The 23,863-nt window shown below is 34.4% G+C and overlaps 1 protein-coding gene, 1 long non-coding RNA gene and 1 other non-coding gene across 3 annotated transcripts in view; 1 reads left to right on the top strand and 2 right to left on the bottom strand.

Moving 5' to 3' along the window:
* Nucleotides 1–23,863, bottom strand: part of Abca3 (ATP binding cassette subfamily A member 3) — a 177,711-nt gene that overhangs the window by 101,214 nt on the left and 52,634 nt on the right. The gene's annotated exons all lie outside the window — the stretch shown is intronic.
* On the top strand, nt 14,099–14,865 carry LOC142231744 (uncharacterized). Its single transcript, XR_012720893.1, has 3 exons — nt 14,099–14,274; nt 14,370–14,611; nt 14,679–14,865. It is a non-coding gene; the product is annotated as an uncharacterized LOC142231744 (long non-coding RNA).
* TRNAY-GUA (transfer RNA tyrosine (anticodon GUA)) lies at nt 21,694–21,791 on the bottom strand. The gene is made up of 2 exons: nt 21,755–21,791; nt 21,694–21,729 (listed from the first exon to the last, which is right to left on the bottom strand). It is a non-coding gene; the product is annotated as a tRNA-Tyr (tRNA).

Here is a 23,863-nt window from a genome sequence, read left to right as displayed (position 1 = left end):
GCTATAGAAAATTTTGTCAAAATTTTATTGTTATAGAAAATTTGGCGAAATGTTATTTTTTTTTTAGAAAAATGTTATTGCTATATAAAATTTTGTCAAAAGTTTATTTCTATAGAAAATTTGTGAAGTACCTCTTAGTTGGAGAGGAATATCTTGCAAAATCTACCAAAGCATCAGGAATTCTTCCAATCTACCAAACAGGAAAAAATCTACCATTTTTGGTAGAATTCTACCAACTTGGCAACCGTGGTTTCAAGCCGCACCCTTCTGAATTTTACATAAAAATAAAGGAACCGATTACTGCAGCAAATACTACAATAGTCAAGTAATGCTAAATATCCTAAATTGATAGTTTGAAAAGGTTAAAAGTATGCTAAATGCTAAACACAAATTTTGCGGCTATATGCAAGAAATAAATGCTAAAATGGCCACACTGATCGAAAGAGCTTAATTGTTTTTATAAATATTACGCAATCCATATATTCTTGCATTTGTATGAACCACTTTTGCTACTCCCTTATTGAGGTATCAATCTTTAGGAAATCTTTAGGAAATTTTGTCAAAATTCCATTTCTATAGAAAATTAAGCCATAATTTAATTTCTATAGAAAATTTAGCCAAAATTTAATTTATAAAGAAAATTTCGTCAAAGTTTTATTTCTATAGAAAGTTAACGCAAAATTTTTATTTTTTTTAACAAATTTGCATAATTTTTTTCGGCAGAAAATTTTGGCAAAATTTTATTTCTATAGAAAATTTTGTTAACATTTTATTTCTATAGAAATTTTGTCAAAATTTTAAAAACATCGAAAAATTACCGATTTGACGAAAATGGACCAAAATCAACCAAATTCCAATTGGTCCGACCATCGGACCAAATTTAAAATTTAATAATTTTTTTGGACCAAATTTGGATCGAACCAAAATGGCAACCATGATTTTCTACTCTTTTACTCTTGCAATGCATCTGGCTGATCTTCACACCAAAATCGACAATTCTGCGACAATTCTACGCTTCATAACTGAACACAAATGAGCATGAATTTTGAATAAAATTCAATAATTTGACAGCGTTGATCGTTTGTAAGACAATTCATTGCTAATTATAGACCGAATTGAAGATGTTTAACAGTGAAACCAAACACGAAACGTTGTAGCGATATTTAGGACCACAAATAGGTGCCTTGGATATGGTGTGTGGCGACGGATATAGCCCCAGCATAGACCGATAACCCGTTTTGATTTCTTGCGCTTCTAGAAAACGCAATTTTTAGATGATTTTCCAGAAAATTTATATCTGAAGGTATCATAAAATATGGGAAATTAAATATGTAAATAAAATTTGTATTCCAGTTGTACATATATGCTTAAAGTCGATTGACTTCCTTCGTTTAATTCTCTAATTCAATACCACAATCCTTAATTTTTATTTAATATTGTATTTACGTCAGCTTGACGATTATTCATAATATTTTAAAATGACAAAGCATTACAATAGATAAGCTTACAGGGAATAGAGTTATGACAAATTATCCAAATAGTTTTTATTACACTACCTTACGTTAGATTACAAGGAAAAAAACTAAACAATATTAAATTTTAAGTAAATCCATGTCCATATCATGGACATGTGTAAAAAATGTCATAAACCATAAGATCGTATGATTCACACCTTATAGGTTGTAGTATTTCCCCAATCATATAAGGAAAATGAGTCACATTATGGATGTTTATTGTGATAGAACATTAATTTTCTATAACATGATGATATCAATATTGATAATTCTATTATTATAATAAGATATTCCTGACAGCAAAATTTTATAAATTAAATCGATTCTAATATCAAACTAGTTATGCACGCAAAAAAATGTTTGGAAGACAAATTTTGAAAAAGTTGTTCTCATTTACAGTTTTTTTATATGTCCTCGAAAACTTCAAACTTTTATCATCAAATAAAAGTTACTTGTTACAATTTTTTTTATTTTTGCCACAAACTATTTTTTTTTTTCATAGCTCAGTGCTGATTTCATTTATAAGAAGCGCTGTTCTTTTCTGAATAACGGCGAATTTGCGCCTCACTCTGTATCTCCTGGAAGTCCTGGAACAGTTTTGTTGGACCAGTAGTTAGACAGATCCCTATGAACAAATCTTTCGGATGTGTTTTTAATGAACAATTGGGGGCATTCACACTTTCGACAATGCAGGTCAATCAATATCGATTAACGTATTGCGTTATTGAGAGAAGATTAATCATATTTATAGTTCGACTTGGATGGTAGATACGAATACGGCACCACATGTCACATACGCAACGATTTGGAACCCTTTTAAGAGAAACGATTCCGGACCGTATTTTGTCTCAAAGAGGTGATCCAAATGGGCTACGATATCTTGGGATTTAACACGTTGCGACTTCTTCCTTTGGGGCTCCGTGAAAGATAAGTATTACATTAACCCAGCCCAGCATCGATTCAAGAGCTCAATGAAAGATTTCACTTTTCGATTTGCATTTATAAAATTTCAAGAAAAAGATGTATGCCTGTACTCGTAGTGGAAAATCATTTAAGATTTTCTCGCTTATTATTATTTTTTATAGATCTTGTTCGAAATTTATTTCTTCATCTATGGCATCACAATCTACTGAGTACAATGCAATATCCTCAAAATATTATCATCATGCACGTGATGTTATATCTCTACCATACATTATTTTCTATTAATTTTTCAAATGTTTCGGGTACAGTGGTTCCGTTTATAGATTTATGATAAAAGTCATATGGCAAAGATAAGTCTTCCCATAATAATAGGCAATAAATGATGAACAGATAACAAAAATATCAGACATTAGTCATAGGGCATGCGAATGGAGACATGTGAAAATCATAAATATCGATCATTGATATATAAAATTAATATCCATGTAAATAGAAAACAAGTATATATGGTCATAAGTTCGGCAAGGCCGAATCTTATGTACCCTCCACAATGGATTGCTTGGGTTGCGGCAACACTGGCCGATAGCAAGGTTCATTTAAACTTCTCAGCATCGTCTTCTAAATTGTAAGTTAGTTCATATGGGATATTTGTTTGACAAAACAGGCAGATTAAATACCTATATAATTCAGTTCTTGACCGGTATCTATGATCGAAATCTATGAAAAATCATGAGCCGATACGAACCATATTTTGCGCGGTTATTAGAGTGCCAGATATAAAGTAAGGATATAAAAATTATATATGGCGGCCATATACATTTTTGAACCGAAATGTACCAACTTTTGCGTGATTAGTACCAAATTTTAGCAGGATCAGATGAAATTTGTCTATCAAGGAGGCTCGAAAAGTAAAATCAGCACCCAGATAGGTGCTATATAATTATGGACCGATATGGACCAATTTTTGAATGGTTGTTAGAGACCATATACTAACACCACGTACCAAATTTCAACCTGATCGGATAAAATTTGCTCTTCCAAGAGGCTTTGGAGGTCAAATCTTGGGATCGGTTTATATGGTGGGTATGTATAATTATGGTTCGATATGGACCAAGTTTTGCATGATTGTTAGAGGTCATATACTTCCACAACATATTAAATTTCAACTTGATCGGATGAAATTTACTCTTCTAAGAGACCCTATATTAACAACGTAGAAAAATTTACCCGAATCAGATGAAATTTGCTCCTCCAAGGGACTCCGGAGGTCAATTCTGGGGTCGGTTTATATGGGGGCTATTTATAATTATGGACCGATATTGACCAATTTTTGTATGAATGTTAGATACCATACACTAACACCATGTACTAAATTTCGTACCGGATCGGATGAAATTTGCTCCTCCAAGAGGTTCCGGAGATAAAATCTGGGGAGGGCTATACGTAAAAGTGGTTCGATATGGCCCATACCATCCGGCTTACATCAATAACAACTACTTGTACCACGGCTGAAGCCAGGCAAAGATTCGAGTAAAGGTGAATCGTACAGACCGATATCCCTTCTCTCGCCAGTAGCCAAGACACTTGAGGCACTACTCTTCCCCAGCCTTGTGGAGAATTTTCCAGCTGCCCACCATCAACATGGATTCCGTAAGGAACACAGTACGACGACGGCCTTACATGCCATTTCGACACATATCAATAGAGGACTTAACCAGCCCAAGCCGTGTCATAGGACGGTCCTCGTGGCACTTGACCTATCGAAAGCGTTCGATACGGTCAACCATGCCACATTATTCGAGGACATCGAGAACACGTCCCTACCGGCAGGGGCGAAGCGTTGGGTTCTTAATTATATGTGTGGACGCCAGTCGTACACACAGAGAAGAGGTTGGATGGAAATCGGTTGAAGTAATGAAAATTCTACATTTATAATTAAATATCAATTACCCCAATCTATGTACTATATTTGCAATCATACGTTGGTCTTTACTATAATGATTCTACTATTTCAATGGATTCACGTTTGTGATAGACGACAGACAGTTGTAGGAACTGAATATCTCTACTTTGAAAAATTATGCTTGAATTCGGATGTCACGACCTGCCGTAATTAATTGTCGTAACTGTAACTTAGTTATCACCACTTACGGTCGGTTTTCACAACCGAATGTCATTTGAATTATTTTACAAATGTCATTTCTATTAAAATATTAATTTCATATCTAAAGGAGACTTATTTTTTTGACTTCAAATTAAAACGGCAGAATTTTCATCTGCCGTAATTCTTTAATCATCTAAGCATGCACCAAATGATCTGGAGAATTCGGTATGTAACAGATAAGATGATAAATACACTTCCTCAATGGTCAGTGAGTCAAATATGCAGGGAAGCCAGGTTATATTATATGTCAGAATAACATCACAAATTGAAACAGCAGCTGTGTAAAATGTACCTCCATGATTCTACAAAAACAACGTTAAAAGTTGGACACACCAGGTAGGTCCAGATTACATTATATGCTCCAAACCGGATTGGGATACACCCCAATTTGTAATACTATATGTTTAATTTTTCTTAATTCCTTTGCATGATAAAACAGATGCGTTGCTACATTTCAACAGGTATTTATCCCTAGCATCGTCCAGTCCATGATTTGACCAGTGAATCAAAATCGGTTTCTTTTAATTTATTAAAATACTGACCAGAGATGTTTATAACAGAAATCCATGCCGAAGGAAATGTGAACTTTCGCGATATCTGGCGATGTCGGAAAAATGTTTTGAGGTATTTTGGACTAATTATTGACGTTCATATACATATTTATAGGTTTCTATACTCTGATAAATGTATTTCAGATTTACTTCGAACCGACCTTTCTACGTTAAGATTATAGTAAGAATCAACATGATGTGTCCACAAATGGGGTGGTCCGTAAATGTTTATAATCTGCTACAGTTACAATAGTACCGATTTTCACCATTTTACGTCCAAATCAGCTAAATAGGTGCAGATGTTCATGTCATATGTTACGTGATATTCGGCCCGGCCGACTTTTCTGTCGTATTTAGTTGTTTTTTATATGAATATATATAAGAATCAATTTATTAATAAATTTTTATTTTATTTGTAGTAAAAAAATCATAAAGTGAATTTGCATCAATTGATATCAAATACATTGTATTTAAATTTATATGCACAATTATACATATATTTAAATAAAATAAAATATAATATTTATTTGGGAAGGAATTAGTTTTTAATTTGGCTATGAGTATTGTTAAGGTTGGGCAGCACAACCGAATGAAGAAGGTAGCTACAACCGATGTCGTTGGCAGACCCAACCAATACCATATGAGATATTAGTTGCGACGACCGAATCAGTCGGGTGACACAACTGCCAACTAATAGTTGCTACAACTGCCAAAAGGAGGTTGGCAATTAATTCGATTGTCACAACCAATCTGTATTCTCTGTGTACACACAGAAAACAAATTTGTTGTGCCAACCAATTTTTTTGCCAACCAAATTATTTGGTCCCATCTACTATCAGAATATAACCGACAAAATGTGTTGAAGCAACCAATTGTTGTCTGACACAACAGTATATAAAATAGTTTAAAGAACAACATTTTGGGCACATTAATAGTCTAATTGGCAATCACAACCAATAAAATTGCATTCGTTTGTTAAAACAACTAACTATTTGCCCGATAACCAATGCTTGCGAATTTAAAGAAAAAATCCGTTGGAATCATTTAGTTTTTATTTTATTATATATTAATGCATATTGTAGGTATTGATCAAAAAGGATCTTGTAAAAAGCCTTTTATGAAGGGTAAAAGATAACCCCATGAAATAGCCAAGGTGGAGATTTGCAAAATCTTCAAAAGCACAATCAAATATTTCCAGTTGTTGTTGTAGTACCATATTATCATCATTGGAAGCGTCCCATAGCAAATGAATAACATGGATTTTCCCAACTTCCGCCAATTCTCACGCCCATACATTAACTTTGTTAGTTCGACCACTCACAATCACGTGATCAATTTTCAGTGTGACTTGGGATTCAATCAGACTCATGAAATTTTTCTTATATATCGGCAGCAGGGGAAAGTTGAGATTTTGAGACCGATGATGAGGCAGACAAACCTTATATTTACCTTTCCCAACCTCGGTAATGGTCACATTTGCTAAGATATCTCTACATATGTTATGGAAATTAAGAGAAATGGTGAAGAGTGAGTTGCAATTTTATGTTTATCTTACTTACCTTGAAAAAAAAAATTTAACTTGATTTTTAAAATTTTATATAATTAATGAAACAAAAGATTATTTGTTGTCATATATGTAGTCCATAGCAACAAGTTCCCTTTATAACTATCAAATCTGTTAACACAACCAACTTATTGGCCAGACAGACTTTCTGTTGGGTTTGGTGACACATTGGCAAAACAAATTAGTTATCACAAATATGGAATAAATTGAAATGGTTGCTTACTTCAATATATAAATAACGACCAATATTTGGTCGGGTGTACGAACTTTTAGTCACACAGCTATTATATTGGTTATAGAAACCATTAAACAAGGGAAGTAACTAACATTTATTCCAAACAACTAAAAATTGTAGGTCTCCACTATCTATTTGTTGTCGTACTTGAATTCCAACCAATTATTTCTCTGGGTGTACGTGGAATTCAGGGACAAGAAGTCAAAACCCCGTAGAGTTAAACAGGGAGTTCCCCAGGGCGGGGTGATATCTCCGGCACTGTTTAACCTCTACCTGTCCTCGATTCCACCCCCTCCTGACGGCGTCGAGATTATGTCTTCACATGTGAATACAGATTGGTTGTGATAACCGAATTTATTGCCAACCTCCTTTTGGCAGTTGCACCAACTATCAGTTGGCAGTTGTGTCACCCAACAAATTCGGTCGACTCAATCGAAATATGGGAACTCCAACTAATACTATATATGGAGTTGGTTGTATCAGACGATGGAATTTTTCGTTGTTCCCTTCATTTGGTTGTGTCACCCATCCCCAATTACAAATTAATTTCATTTAAATTTCATTTTTTTATTTGATTTAAATACGTTTAAATATTTGTATTAAAGATGTATAGCTAAATACAATGTATGATAACAATTAATGTCCTTAAAATGTTTTGGCGGTTGGGCAAACAAAATTTAATACACATCCCATTATGACCTTCAGTTGAAAGTCGACTTTTTTTAAATATTAAAATGCATAAAAATGGACCCGTATTACTAATTTTTGCATATAAGTTATTTTTGGTCGCTATAAGTTATTTTGGTCTGTGCCTACAGACACGTTTGGACAAGCAAGCCAATTTTGAAACCACAAGTGATGAACTTCTTCTTATTGCTGAGTGCGTCCCGATAGTGTGTTAGGCATTATGAAAAATAATCTGGCCCATGGCCCTTTGTATCCACTTGTGTCTGTTGTACAACGTTGACATATTGGATTATTGTTTAAAAATAAATCAAATAAGATTAGTTAGATTTTAGTGCACTCATGTTTATATAAACAGTTCAGAACCTACCAATTTATTCACAATGACATCTCTGTGAGGTTCCAAGTACACAAAGCATCCTGGATATATGTCATTAAATCCGATTTGGGTACGTATGATTTTTATGCCCTATAATATACCCAACATAAATGATCCACTCCTATATCGTTACGTATCTTTTACTTACGTCCTCAAAATAATGCTTGGAATAACATTGTGGATGCCACTTTGTAGCGCTTTAAAAATCGTCATTTGTTACGTTTAATTGAAAAACAAACAAAAAAATATCTTCTTTGAGAACCAAGTAATTAACAGAAATTGAAGTGACATTTAAAAATATTTCAAATAGGATTCGGTTGTGAATACTGTATGCCAGTTCTGATTGCTAAATGGCAGTTACGAAATTTATTTAAAGTTGGTTGTGCCAACAGAATTCGAAACAAATGCTTCAAAATATATAGATTTTGTTGCTTCAACCATTTGTCTTGTATCACAAACGAAATTCTATTGAAATGATTGCCAAATGATAGTAAGCATGAAAAGATGATTGCATTAAAGAAAATAGGTTGACACACCTAATATATAATTCTAAATGTAGAATTTTCATTATCAGAACCGATTTCCAACCAAATTGTTCTCTGTGTGTTATGCGGACGATTGCACAATCATGGCATCCGGGCCCATTGTTGATGACATTTGCGATCGATTAAATGTCTACCTCGCTGATCTTACCAGTTATTTCACTGCAAGAAATTTGAGGATATCTCCCACCAAATCCTGGACGGCGGAAGTACGCAGGCAGTTGAATGTCAGAGTCGATGGCGAAACAATTCCGACAACAAATTACCCCAAGATTCTCGGGGTCACATTCGACAGCCTTTATACGTCGTCCGCCCATGCCACTGCAATTTGTGATAAGCTCCGCGGTAGAAACAAGGTCCTAAAGTCGCTTGCCGGCAGCACTTGGGGCGCGGACAAAGAAACCTTGTTAACTACATATAAGGCAATTGGCCGGTCAGTGGTAAACTATGCAGCGCCAGTGTGGACACCTCAAACGAGCGATACGCAGTGGAATAACATACAGACCTGTCAGAACGCTGCCCTTAGAACCGCAACAGGATGTCTCCGCAGTACACCCCTGGATCACCTTTATGCGGAGACCAAGATCATCCCAGTGCGTCGACACAACTACATGTTGTCAAAGCAGTACCTCTTGGGTTGCCATCGAAGTTGTCATCCGAATCACCATCTTGTGGATAGACAACCTCCACCCAGGAATGTAAGGGTTGATCTTCACCTTCTAGAGCCAGAGATCCAGCGTTACAAAAGAGAGCCTCTAGATCAGGCAGCATACCAGACAGGTCTGAACAGGATTCATGAGGATACTGTAGCTGAAGCGGTGAGAAGCTACAAGGTTAATCCTGTTCTCGGAGTCCGACCGCCGCCCATTGCACCGGAGGAGAGAGACCTCCCACGGCAGACAAGGGTAGTTTTGGCCCAACTAAGATCAGGCAAGTGCAGCCGCCTTCATTCATACTTATCAGTGATTGATAGCAGCGTAGCTGACGTGTGTCCCATATGTATTCAAGGGACACATGACACTCGTCACCTTTTTGCTTGCCCAGCTAAGCCTACCCGTCTCACTACCAGATCACTCTGGACACACCCCATCCTTGTCGCAGAGTTCCTTGATCTGGCTACCAGCTGAACTACACAAGCATAGAACAAAATGGATGAAACTACATTAGAAACAGCTACAACAACAACTACTTGTACCAAATTTCAAGTCGAAAGCTTGTTTCGTTCAGAAGTTTACGTGATTTCAACAGACGGACATTATCGACTCAGAAATTCACCACGACCCAAATAAGTCGCTGCCTGATAGGCGAATTTGCAAAAACTATTGGTGCGAAGTGTAATGACTATTGTATGAGCTGTCATGATGCTGAGGAAAAGGAATCAATTAAACACCTCTCGTGTAAGTGTCCTGCCTTTTGTGTAAGGCGTAAGCAAATTTTAGGGGCATATAGCTTTAGATTACTGGCGGACCTGGAAAACGTTAACTTTAGCAGTCTGTTAATGTTTTTGGAACAATCTGGTTGGTTCAACAAAAGAAAACAATAGAGAAAGTTCAGTGGGTAAAACTAGAAGTGCCCATATGTAATAGGTGCTTTTAGTTAAATGTGGTATCACAATGGACTGACTAGTCTAAGTGAGCCTAAAACTTAATCGGGCTGCCACTTTAACCTAACCTAACGACCCAGAATATATGTATATACTTTATGGGGTCTCAGACAAATATTGGTCATGACAATCATTGGTCATAAAAAATATAGTGGATGTTATAAAAAATATCATCAATATGTTTCCAATTAAAACAAGTAAGGAAAGTCTAAAGTCGGGCGGGGCTGACTATATTATACACTGCACCACTTTGTAAATCCACATTTTCTATACTACATCAAATCCTGGGATGGTACACTACGAGTATGTTAGTAAAAAAAATATGGGAAACATTTTAATCTGAACCAATTTTGAGGCAACTTCGCAAATGTGTATTTATGATTTATCGGTTGATAGATATGTATTAGAGATAAAGGAAAATTTCAGTCACTTTTACAAGTTTTCGTCTTAGCAGTGGCGATTTTATAAGGAAAATGTGGATATTTTGGCCATTTTTGGCCAAATCGGAAAAACATATACATGGAAGCTATATAGAAATCTGAATGTGTGTGAAGATAAATTCGAATTTAAAACTGCGGCAGAGGCCTAAGCCGAGACACAAACCAGCACCTTCAAAGCAATTTTAAATTCGAATTTATTTTTTTAAATTCGAATCTAATTTTACAAATTTATAATTTTTTTGGAAACGCTAAGAATTTTTAAATGGAATTTGATAGAATTCGTTAAAGACGGACCTAACAAATTTCTCACAAAAATAATTTAAAAACTGTCAAAATTAAAATTTTGTTTAACAAAAAAAGGGACAATTATGCCAAAACCGTTCGGGGTTCCAGAAAGCGGAAAATTGAAAAATATTTTCCGACTGAATTTACATCAACGAGGCCACTGTGCTAAAACCGTTCGGGGTTCCAAAACGAAACTACCACCATTGGATAAGTCTTAGTGCGTACTATTCAAATTCGAAATAATTTCATTAGAAAAGTATTTCAGAAAGCGGAAATTTGAAAAATATTTTCAGAGTTAATTTACATCAACGAGGCCACTGTGCGAAAACCGTTCGGGGTTCCAAAACGAAACTACCACCATTGGATAGGTCTTAGTGCGTACTATTCAAATTCGAAATAATTTTAATAGAAAAGTATTTCAGAAAGCGGAAAATTGAAAAATATTTTCCGACTGAATTTACATCAACGGGACCACTGTGCGAAAACCGTTCGGGGTTCCAAAACGAAACCACCACGATTGGATAGGTCTTAGTGCGCACTATTCAAATTCGAAATAATTTCATTAGAAAAGTATTTCAGAAAGCGGAAAATTGAAAAATATTTTCCGACTGAATTTACATCAACGGGACCACTATGCGAAAACCGTTCGGGTTTCCAAAACGAAACTACCACCATTGGATAGGTCCCAATTACCTAACCGACTATACTAATCAAAATCTCTTCGTCTTCCTTGTCTAGAAAGCTTGAGTATAATAATAATAATAATATGTAGAATTAATTTTATAAGAAAATATTATGAACTTCAAAAGTTATTGTTTCTCAACTCCTTTTTCGTGTATCAATTTATTTCAACTTAATACATTTACGAACTGAAATAATGTATACATAATTAATATGACCACAATTAACAAATTTGTTTTAATAAAAATGTTGATGAAAATAAATTGATTTATTTAAACAAACTTGCGTGTATTTCTTTTTGTTATCTATAAATTCTCTCCTACCCGTATGAAAAAATGGGAAAATGAGAAGTAGTTATCGGTCAGAAATCACATCAAAACTGCCTTATCTGTGCAGAAACGACATTTTAATTTAAAATTATTTCGTAGGTGTTAGTATCCACTTTTACAACAGCATTGGTTTGTAATGTTATGCAGCAAACATATTATGTTTGCTGCAACCATAATATGTTTGCGACAACCCAACTATAAACTATAATATGTTTGATGCAACCATAAATGTTTGGCCCCAAAAATAACATGTTTGTTGCAAACATAATATGTTTGCGACAACCATAATATATTTGCAGCAAACATTTTATGGTTGCAGCAAACATAATATATTAGGCACAAAATAACATATGTTATGCAGCAAACATGTTATGGTTGCAGCAAACATAATATGTTTGGCACCAAAAATAACATGTTTGCTGCAAACATAATATGTTTGGTGCATAACATATTATGGTTGCCGCAAAAATATTATGTTTGCAACAAACATGTTATTTTTGACGCCAAACATTTTTGGTTGCAGCAAACATATTATGGTTGCAGAAAACATTATGTTTGCAGCAAACATGTTATTTTTGGGTCAAAAATTTTGCCAGTTTTTTTGCAACCATAATAAGTTTGCGGCAACCATAATATGTTTGCAGCAAACATGTTATGGTTGCAGCAAACATATTATGGTTGCAGCAAACATAATATGTTTGGCACCAAAAATAACATGTTTGCTGCATAACATATTATGGTTGCAGCAATCATAATATGTTTGCTGCAACCATAATATGTTATGCAGCAAACATATTATGTTTGCAGCAAACATGTTAGTTTTGGTGCCAAACATATTATGTTTGCAGCAAACATGTTATGTTTATGTTTACTGCAAGCATATTATGGGTGCCGCAAACATATTATGTTTGATGCTATTTTTGGTCAAACATATTATGGTTGCAGCAATCATAATATGTTTGCTGCAACCATAACATGATATGTTTACGACAACCCAATTATAAACTATAATACGTTTGCTGCAACCATAAATGTTTGGCCCCAAAAATAACATGTTTGTTGCAAACATAATATGTTTACGGCAACCATAATATGTTATGCAGCAAACATATTATGTTTGCAGCAAACATGTTATTTTTGGTGCCAAACATATTATGTTTGCTGCAAACATAATATGTTTTTGCAACCATAATATGTTTGCAGCAAACACGTTATGGTTGCAGCAAACATAATATGTTTGGCACAAAAATAACATGTTTGCTGCAAACATAATATGTTTGGCACCAAAAATAACATGTTTGCTGCAAACATAATATGTTTGCTGCATACACACAAAAAATTATGACCAACATTTTTTCAATTAAACACTTAATTGAATTTGGAAACGGATGCAATTAATATGTTAATTGATTCAATTAACTATTTAATCAAATCCGAATAAAAACCAATTAAAAAAATGATTGATATTTGTTACGTTTCCAATTAAAATATTAATTGATTCAATCAACTTGTTAATCAATTCGGAAATAATTTTCAATTACAAACGTGATTGACATTTTTTCCGTTTCCAATTACACATGTGATTGATCCAATCACCTTTGTGATTGAAATTGAATAATTTTGAGCAATGGAAAGAGCGAAAAGAGAACAAGAGAATGGGTATTTATTCAACAAGGTATGATGGAGAGATCAGTCTGTTGAAGTAACTCATAACGAACGGTTGGGTTTTTGTTTTTCGCGTAAATTGAAAGACATGATTGGCGACATTCTGTCTGCTGCATTCAAAATGTGTGCATAAATATTTTGAACGCAACAACAAATCATAGCAAAGGGCTGAAATAAATAAAGTGTGCAACAACAAATGGCCACGTGGTAAAGGTTTGAAAAAAATATATGAGAGAACGCATTTGAAATTACCTGTGTTTGTGTTTTGTGGTATTGTAAAAATGGAAAACAATCTAAGTTTATTGAAGGTAAGAAATTATGAAATGTGAATACCGTTTTCCATTGAAGCCTGTTTACATTAAACGGCTTCAATGGAATATATATATATTTTTTTTCATTTCTTTTAGTGACCAATATTATTTCGTGAAATTGACCAATCAATCCCATCAACTTCACCATTTTATCAAATATATAAGAATATGTTTGCAATAAAAAAGTGGGTACCGTATTGATCTTTTAAAATTATAATTTTTTTTTTCACTCCTAGTTTTCTTAAAACCAAGAGCGGTATGGGTTTGTTGGAAGATTCACCTTGAAGTTGCGAAGTGGCGTTGGCATTAAATTGCATTTTTGTTTTACCTGCCTTTTTCAGTTTGAACCCAAGTAGAGAACAGTATATCTGATATATAAACTAATGAGCTGAATTATGTAATGGTAAAAAAGTTCTTTCTTTTGGATTTAAAAATATGAAAAATATCCGAAAATAATAAAAATATGTATTTTCCATTTATATTTTTAACTATTTCCAGAATTTGCAAAGTATCATCAATATAATACCAAATAGTACATTGCTTTCCCATTATTTTTTGTCTTTGATTGGTTCAAATTTTAATAGACGATTTCAATGTGCGGAAATTTTGAAAGGAATTGTTACTAAAATTAAATTACCGAGCTCCTTAATACACCTTTTTATGCTAAAAGACTACAACTGCAAAAGAAGATTATAAATCTGCAACCTGGAACTAAGAATTGAACTTGATATTCTATGCAGGTAATATTTAACAAAATTAACTTTTAATTGAACAAAATTAAATTCGAATTATTCTGTTTACTTTCAGAAAAACTAATTTAGCTTACAGTCTACTGATTTATTGGAAATCTAGGCGCATCTACATATTAGAAGGAACATGCTAACATGGTTGTTATTATAAGGAAGCTAATGATTTATATAATTTATTTTTTCACCCTATAGTTGTTATTGATAGTAATTGTATTTGTAAGTTATGTTAGAACAAAACACAAATGAAAAGAACCAAATTTATTTGTCTTTTGCATAATTAAAAAAATAATAAAATATTAAATATTATAAGAAACACATATTTTCTTTTATGTCAAATAAAACTAAATACGGTTTTGGGGTCGCAATATATAAATTTTTTGATCGAAATTTATAACCAATTTCAATTAATTATTTAATTGAATGAATCAAATAGTTGATTGATTTTTGTCGCGAAATTAATTAAAATTTTAATTGATTCAATTAAAACTGTGATTGAATTTTATGTTAAAAATCAATCACGTTTTTAATTGATTCAATCACACAATTAATTGATTCCGTGACAAAAGTCAATTAAATTTTTAATTGAAAATCGTGTTGGTTTTCAATCAAAATGGGTGATTGATACTATCATTTTCGTGATTGAAGACATTTCAATTAAAAAAATGATTGAATCCGTGATTTTCGTGATTGAAATCAAAAAATTTTTTTTTGTGTGTAACATATTATGGTTGCAGCAAACATATTATGATTGCTGCAACCATAATATGTGATGCAGCAAACATATTATGTTTGCAGCAAACATGTTATTTTTGGTGCCAAACATATTATGTTTGCTGCAACCATAACATGTTTGCTGCAAACATATTATGGTTGCCGCAAACTTATTATGGTTGCAAAACAACTTGCAAAATTTTTGACCCAAAAATAACATGTTTGCTGCAAACATAATATGTTTTCTGCAACCATAATATGTTTGCTGCAACCAAAAATGTTTGGCGTCAAAAATAACATGTTTGTTGCAAACATAATATTTTTGCGGCAACCATAATATGCTATGCACCAAACATATTATGTTTGCTGCAACCATAACATGTTTGCTGCATAACATATGTTATTTTGTGCCAAATATATTATGTTTGCTGCAAACATATTATGGTTGTCGCAAACATATTATGTTTGCAACAAACATGTTATTTTTGGGGCCAAACATTTATGGTTGCATCAAACATATTATAGTTTATAGTTGGGTTGTCGCAAACATAATATGTTTGCTGTATAACATTACAAACCAATGCTGTTGTAAAAGTGGATACTAACACCTACGAAATAATTTTAAATTAAAATGTCGTTTCTGCACAGATAAGGCAGTTTTGATGTGATTTCTGACCGATAACTACTTCTCATTTTCCCATTTTTTCATACGGGTAGGAGAGAATTTATAGATAACAAAAAGAAATATACGCAAGTTTGTTTAAATAAATCAATTTATTTTCATCAACATTTTTATTAAAACAAATTTGTTAATTGTGGTCATATTAATTATGTATACATTATTTCAGTTCGTAAATGTATTAAGTTGAAATAAATTGATACACGAAAAAGGAGTTGAGAAACAATAACTTTTGAAGTTCATAATATTTTCTTATAAAATTAATTCTACATATTATTATTATTATACTCAAGCTGTCTAGACGAACGGTTTTCGCACAGTGGTCCCGTTGATGTAAATTCAGTCGGAAAATATTTTTCAATTTTCCGCTTTCTGAAATACTTTTCTAATGAAATTATTTCGAATTTGAATAGTGCGCACTAAGACCTATCCAATAGTGGTGGTTTCGTTTTGGAACCCCGAACGGTTTTGGCACAGTGGCCTCGTTGATGTAAATTCACTCGGAAAATATTTTTCAATTTTCCGCTTTCTGAAATACTTTTGTTATGAAATTATTTCGAATTTGAATAGTACGCACTAACCCCTATGCAATGGTGGTAGTTTCGTTTTGGAACCCCGAAGGGTTTTGGCACAGTGGCCTCGTTGATGTAAATTCAGTCGGAAAATATTTTTCAATTTTCCGCTTTCTGAAATACTTTTCTAATGAAGTTATTTCGAATTTGAATAGTACGTACTAAGACCTAGCCAATGGTGGTAGTTTCGTCTTGGAACCTTGAACAGTTTTCGCACAGTGGCCTCGTTAATGTAAATTAACTCTGAAAATATTTTTCAATTTTCCGCTTTCTGAAATACTTTTCTTATGAAATAGTACGTACTAAGACATATCCAATGGTGGTAGTTTCGTTTTGGAACCCCGAACGGTTTTGGCACAGTGGCCTCGTTGATGTAAATTCACTCGGAAAATATTTTTCAATTTTCCGCTTTCTGAAATACTTTTCTTATGAAATTATTTCGAATTTGAATAGTACGAACTAACCCCTATGCAATGGTGGTAGTTTCGTTTTGGAACCCCGAAGGGTTTTGGCACAGTGGCCTCGTTGATGTAAATTCAGTCGGAAAATATTTTTCAATTTTCCGCTTTCTGAAATACTTTTCTAATGAAATTATTTCGAATTTGAATAGTGCGCACTAAGACCTATACAATGGTGGTATTTTCGTTTTGGAACCTCGAAGGGTTTTGGCACAGTGGCCTCGTTGATGTAAATTCATTCGGAAAATATTTTGCAATTTTTCGCTTTCTGAAATTCTCTTCTAATGAAATTATTTCGAATGTGAATAGTGCGCGCTAAGACCTATCCAATGGTTGTAGTTTCGTTTTGGAACACCGAACGGTTTTCGCTCAATTGGCCCTTTTTTGTTAAACAAAATTTTAATTTTGCCGGTTTCTAAGTTATTTTTGTGAAGAAATTTGTTCGAATTAAGAATACTTACGACCGTCTTTAACGAATTCAATCAAATTCCATTTAAAAATTTTTAGCGTTTCCAAAAAAATGATAAATTTGTAAAATTAAATTCGAATTTAAAATTGCTTTGAAGGTGCTGGTTTGTGTCTCGGCTAAGGCCTCTGCCGCAATTTTAAATTCGAATTTATTTTCACACACATGAGATCTGAACCGATTTCAACCAAATTTGACATGTATACTTAGTATTTTAATTTTACTCCCTGTGTAAAATTTCACGTAAATCGGACTACAACTTTGAACTCTGTGGCCATATGACGGAAAATCGGGCGAAAGATATATATGGGAGCTATATCGAAATCTGAACCGATTTCAGTAAAATTTAGAACACTTGATTACACTACTAATTGTACTCCTAGTGCAAAATTTCAACCAAATTCAACAACTCTGGCTTCTGGGGCCAAATAAGTCCACATCTGGCGAAATATATATATGGGAGCTATATCTAAATCTGAACCGATTTCACACTTGACTATACGACCAAGTGTTATGTTTGTGCAAAATTTTAAGCAAATCAGGGCTTCTGGATCCATACAAGTGCATATCGGGCGAAAGATATATATGGGAGCTATATCTAAATCTGAACCGATTTCTTCCAAAATCAATAGGGTTCTATTCTGACCCAAAACAGAAACTTGTGCCAACATTTGAAGGTGATTGGACTTAAACTGCGATCTAGAATTTGATCACATAAATGTGTTCACAGACAGACGGACGGACGGACGAACAGACGGACATGGCTAGATCGACTCAGGGACCCACCCTGAGCTTTATTGCCAAAGACACCATGTGTCTATCTCGTCTCCTTCTGGGTATTGCAAACATATGCATTAACTTATAATACCCTGTTCCATAGTGTAGCGCAGGGTATAATTAGGAAATGAATTGATTGCATAGGAAATGAATTTAATCAAAATAAAAATCAATCACAAATGGTTATTGGATCAATTAAATTTTTAATTGAAAGACTCAATTTTTTTGTAATTGGCGTCGGTTATTCCTAGTATCATTTCCTTGATTGAAGAAATTTCAATTAACAATTGATTGTATAAACAAATACGTATGTTTTTCTATCTACAGCTTAAAAATTGCGGTACGAAATTGAACGAAATGAGACTTTTCAAACTGTTTTCAGGAAGAGAATCTCTGTGTCTAGGATGTGTGAGATGTGTCCACGGTGATCGAGCAGCACTCATTGTTATGAGGGAATCTCACCGCCCCTGATACCACAATGGATTGAGTAGACTAAGTAAGCGTGAAATAAAAGGCAGTCACTCTAACCTAACCTAGCGTTTAACTTGGAAAAATTGGTGTGATATATACTTTTATAACAAGGGTGAACCACAGCTTTCGTTGGCTAAGAGAGAATTTCATGGACCTTGGGTATTGAATTCTCCCTACAATACAGGGCTCAAAACCATTCGTACTGTAGTCCTTGAGCAGCTCATTCTAAACATCAAATCTGTGATAGTTATAGGTGGTATTCAGTTGGGTTTCCTCGATTTTCCAACACAGGAACATGAACATAAGTATTCGGTTTAAAATTTCTCTTCGAAACACTGTCAGCACATCCATCCGCCGTACTCCATCGTAAAAGGCTTAAATCCTCTTGACCCGAATGAGAGGACAATCTAATAGCAAATCAAATTGTTGCCGACACTGAATATCATCGACAACCACACGACAAATCTTTCAATCACTACTTAAAATTACCTAAGATTGAAGACAACATAAAGCTCCTTGTCTTCAGAGAATTGAATTATCAATTAATTGCTCATTATCCTGAAAATATGGATAATGAACCTATTCTGAAGTTAGAATCTATCCCAATCTATCGCCTATGTCTACGGAGTTAAGTAATATGAGGAAATCCTGCAGGAAGCTCTTTAGCAAAGCAAAGTCCACCAGAGCTCCTGAGGATTGGGACGCTTACAAGAAGAATCTGAGAGTTATGCTGAGAAAGGCTCAGCATACCTCTTGGAATGATTACTGCAGCAGTATTGAGAATACGTCCGAGGCTTCCAGACTACGGAAGGTACTATCCACGAACTCCGCTCCAGGTTTCATTAAAAAAAAACGGAGGGCAATTGGACAACGTCCAGTGAGGAGACGCTGGAGGTACTATTGGACACACATTTTCCTGGAAATCAGACGGATGAACCATGTTCTGGCGGTGCCACAGGGGCTCAGCGATCGTTTGCTATCGAGGAAATTGTATCGTAATCTAGAATAGAATGGGCGTTAAACAGCTTTGGACCATTCAAATCCCCCGAACCTGATGGAATTACTCCCCTGACTGTCGGCGATATATATAGGATGTATCAACTTAGCATATATTCCAGGAAAGTGGAGGAAATTCGTTTTCATACCTAAAGCGGGAAAATCCTCTCACTCGAATGCGAAGGATTTCCGACCAATCAGCTTATCCTCATTCCTACTTAAGACCCTGGAGAGGATGATAGACATGTATCTTAGAACTAGCGTAGATTCAAGTTTGCTCTCGAAACGACAGCATGCATACTCGAAGGGCAGGTCTACTGAGACCGCATTGCATGAACTGGTCAGCTTTATTGAAAGCTCACTATCTGTCAAAGAATACACAATCGTGGCGTTTCTAGACATCGAAGGGGCGTTCAATAATGTCCATCCGAGCTCGATATTAAATGGACTGACAACTCTGAATGTTGATCCAGGTATACTTAGGCTGTTAGACGAACTTCTAATAAACAGACGTATTTCAGCCACACTAGGGCAAGCAAACATACAAAGGTATGTGAACAGAGGCACTCCCCAAGGAGGAGTTCTATCACCTCTTCTTTGGAATGTTGCTATAAACAACCTTCTGGTTTCTCTAGAAAAAGAAAGGATAAAAGTGGTGGCATATGCAGATGATGTGGCGCTAGCAGTCAGGGGAAAATTCCCATCCACAATCAGAGATATTATACAGAGAGCTCTCCGGATGACTGAGAAATGGGCGAAAGATAATGGTCTTGGTGTAAATCCAGCAAAGACAGAAATAGTCATGTACTGCAAAGATCGCAAAACTCCCACGGTTAGGCCCATTTCCTTAGGGGGTACTGAAATTCCCTTTGGTGAGTGTGCAAAATACCTTGGCGTTATTTTGGACAGGAAGCTGAATTTTAGGCTTAATATTGAAGAGAGGGCGAGAAAAGCCACGGTAGCTTTGTACTCGTGCAAAAAGGTAATAGGGAAAAAGTGGGGACTAAGACCAAAAATTGTGCATTGGCTATACACGGCAGTGGTTAGACCTATAATGCTATATGGTGTTGTAGTCTGGTGGCCGGCACTTCAGAAACCGACTTGTTTAGATAAAGTTCAGCGTATGGCGAGCTAATGTATCTCAGGCGCATTTAGTAAGACAGGAACAGACTCCCTTACTGTCATGCTACATCTATTGCCTTTAGACATTTTGGCTAAACAGTCAGCTGCAACAACGGCTGTGCGGTTGCGCGAGCTATCGCTGTGGTCGGAAAAAATGTACGGTCATAGTTCGGTCCTCAAAATAATGCCAGATATGCCTAACATAGTGGATTATACTTTGGCGAGACCACTTTTCGACAAAAAGTTTGAAACTCTAATTCCCAACAGTGAGGCGTGGTGCACACAGGCCCCGGGGTATAAACGATATATAGATTTCTACACTGATGGCTCCAAATTGGATGGACAAGTGGGTTTCGGAGTATATTCTAAAGATGTGGAACTTCGAATAGCGAAAAGATTACCTAATCACTGTAGTGTTTTTCAGTCTGAAATATTAGCATTACGAGAGATGGCGAATTGGCTGAGAAGTAATGTTCCAAAAAATGTTGGCATTAATATATACTCAGACAGTCAACCTGCAATAAAATCCTTGGACTCTGTGTTCCTCAACTCGAAAATGGCCATCGACTGCCGCAAATCTCTCAATGAGATGGCTGAGCAGCACAATATTCACCTAATATGGGTGCCTGGCCATAGGAACATTGAATATTGAATCTCTTAAACTTAAGATGAAACCGCTTCAAATATAGGCTAAGACTTATTTTGAAGATTTTGCATCTTTAGTGTAAATTTTTTTGGAATTAGGAAAACATTTTTTTTACTTTTTTTTTTTTAAATTGGAACAAACAACTAAATTCATCCTAAATCATAAACAAATTTATTCCTTCGAGCCGGATTTGAACCAGCGACCTATGGATATCTATATTTTTCAAATAACACTCTCTACAGTCCACCGCTCTACCAACTGAGCTATCGAAGGTATTGATATTCAATATTTACAGCGTTATGGGTCTATCTTCATCCAATGAGCTGAAAAACAGATCCCCAAATAGTGAATGGATGACAAAGTGTGTTATCTTCAACAAAACGTAATCAGAGGTGTATTAGCAAGTGCTATTATAAATTCCAATATTCTTATATTTATTTTTATATTTATTAGATGTGGTTATTTATTTATTAAATTTCATCAGATATCAATTTCACATTCTATTTTTCATAAAGGGCGATTTTTTTTTTTTTTTTTTTTTTTTTTTTTGTATTTGTATAACATTTTATTATATTATTATTAATTCATTTTTACAAATTAATTAGATATATACATTTATAAAAATATTTATAGCCTCAGCGCCATAATGGCATTATTGAGGCAATCTGGCAACATTTAAACTGTTAATGAAGTCAAAATTCAATTACAACATATTTCATTAAAAGAAAAAAATCTTTAAATCTTTTTCTATTATATTTAGCATAAATTCAAATTCTGCTTATTCCCATCATCATATTATAAGCATTTCAATATTGTCAATTAGATGACGCTTTAATCTTTGTTTAAATATTGATATCGATTGTGCATCTTTAACATACAATGGCAAATCATTATATTCCATGCTTCCCATAAATTCGATTCTCTGCTTTGACATTTCCAAGCGACACCTGACAACGTACAAATTCATATGATTTCTTGTATTTATACCATGATTACGCTGGCGAAATCTTATGGTATGAAATCCTATATTGTGCAAAACTTTATAAACGTACGTTAAAATCTGCATTTTGAATAATCCATATATAGGTAAAATAGTTTTGGCTACATCTTTATACAAGGACAATGTCGAATATGTTCTTGGAAGATTAAAAATTATTTTTAGTGCTTTATTCTGAATTATTTGTATTGATTTTAGATCAGCGTTCCGTTTGTGACCATAAATTAAGGACAAATAATTGATTTTACTTTGAATGAGACATTCGTAAACCTTCATCTTTGTGCTCTCAGTGAGTTTATTTTTAAGTTTGTAAAGTATTCCAAGAATAGGAGAAATTTTACTTCTTAATTCTTGTATATGTTTGCTCCATGACAAATTATTTTGGAGATAAACACCCAAGTATTTAACTACCTTAACTTCTCTGATCTCATTTCCTTCCAACATAATAATATTGTCACTACTTTGTGACTGATGTGGTCTAAACCGCATCAACTGCGTCTTATTTAAATTCAGTTTGAGTTTGTTTAATTTCGCAAATTCCGAAACAATGTTAGCATCATGTTGAATATTATCTAAAAGTACACTATCTATCTTAGACGGGTAAAAAATGCACAGATCATCAGCATACATATATATTCTTCCTCTCAAATTAAGGTTGTTTAAATCATCAATATAAATCTTAAACAGTAGAGGCCCCAGAACACTGCCCTGGGGAACGCCATGTTTAATAATACCCATTGAACTTCTACCGTTATTTATCTGCACATATTGTACTCTATCCCTCAAGTAACTTCTAAAAAATGCTAACTCTCTTCCCCTAATTCCATAAAATGACAGCTTTTCCAACAAAATTCCATGATCAACTAGATCGAATGCCTTAGAGAAATCATAAAACATTCCCCCAACTGTAGAATAACCTTCGTCAAAACAGGAACATATATAATTAACAACATTCACTACGGCTTCGTCAGTTCCACATCCCTTTCTAAAGCCATATTGATTATTTGATAAAAGCTCTTCTTGAAGCAAATACTCACTCAGCTGTTTATATATTATCCTTTCAAATATCTTATCTATAACCGGCAAAAGCGCAATAGGCCTATACATCTCAACGTTAGTAGACTTTTTCTCTTTCGGTATTGGTAAAATTTTCTGCACCTTAAGAACCTGCGGATACACATGACTTCTAACCGAGCTATTAAATATTTCTACCAAATATGGTAACAATTCATCGCAACACTCTACCAAAACATTTGGTGTTATAGAGTCATGACCAGGAGATTTATTCCTATCTAACTGCAAAATGAACTCTCGAACCTCATTCTCAGTAGTTTCATATAGCTGAAAA

This window comes from Haematobia irritans, chromosome 3, assembly GCF_050003625.1.
Source record: "Haematobia irritans isolate KBUSLIRL chromosome 3, ASM5000362v1, whole genome shotgun sequence".
In the NCBI taxonomy this organism is placed as follows: domain Eukaryota; kingdom Metazoa; phylum Arthropoda; class Insecta; order Diptera; family Muscidae; genus Haematobia; species Haematobia irritans.
The sequence above is the reverse complement of the archived record's forward strand: the minus strand, read 5'-3'. Positions and strand labels throughout refer to the sequence as shown.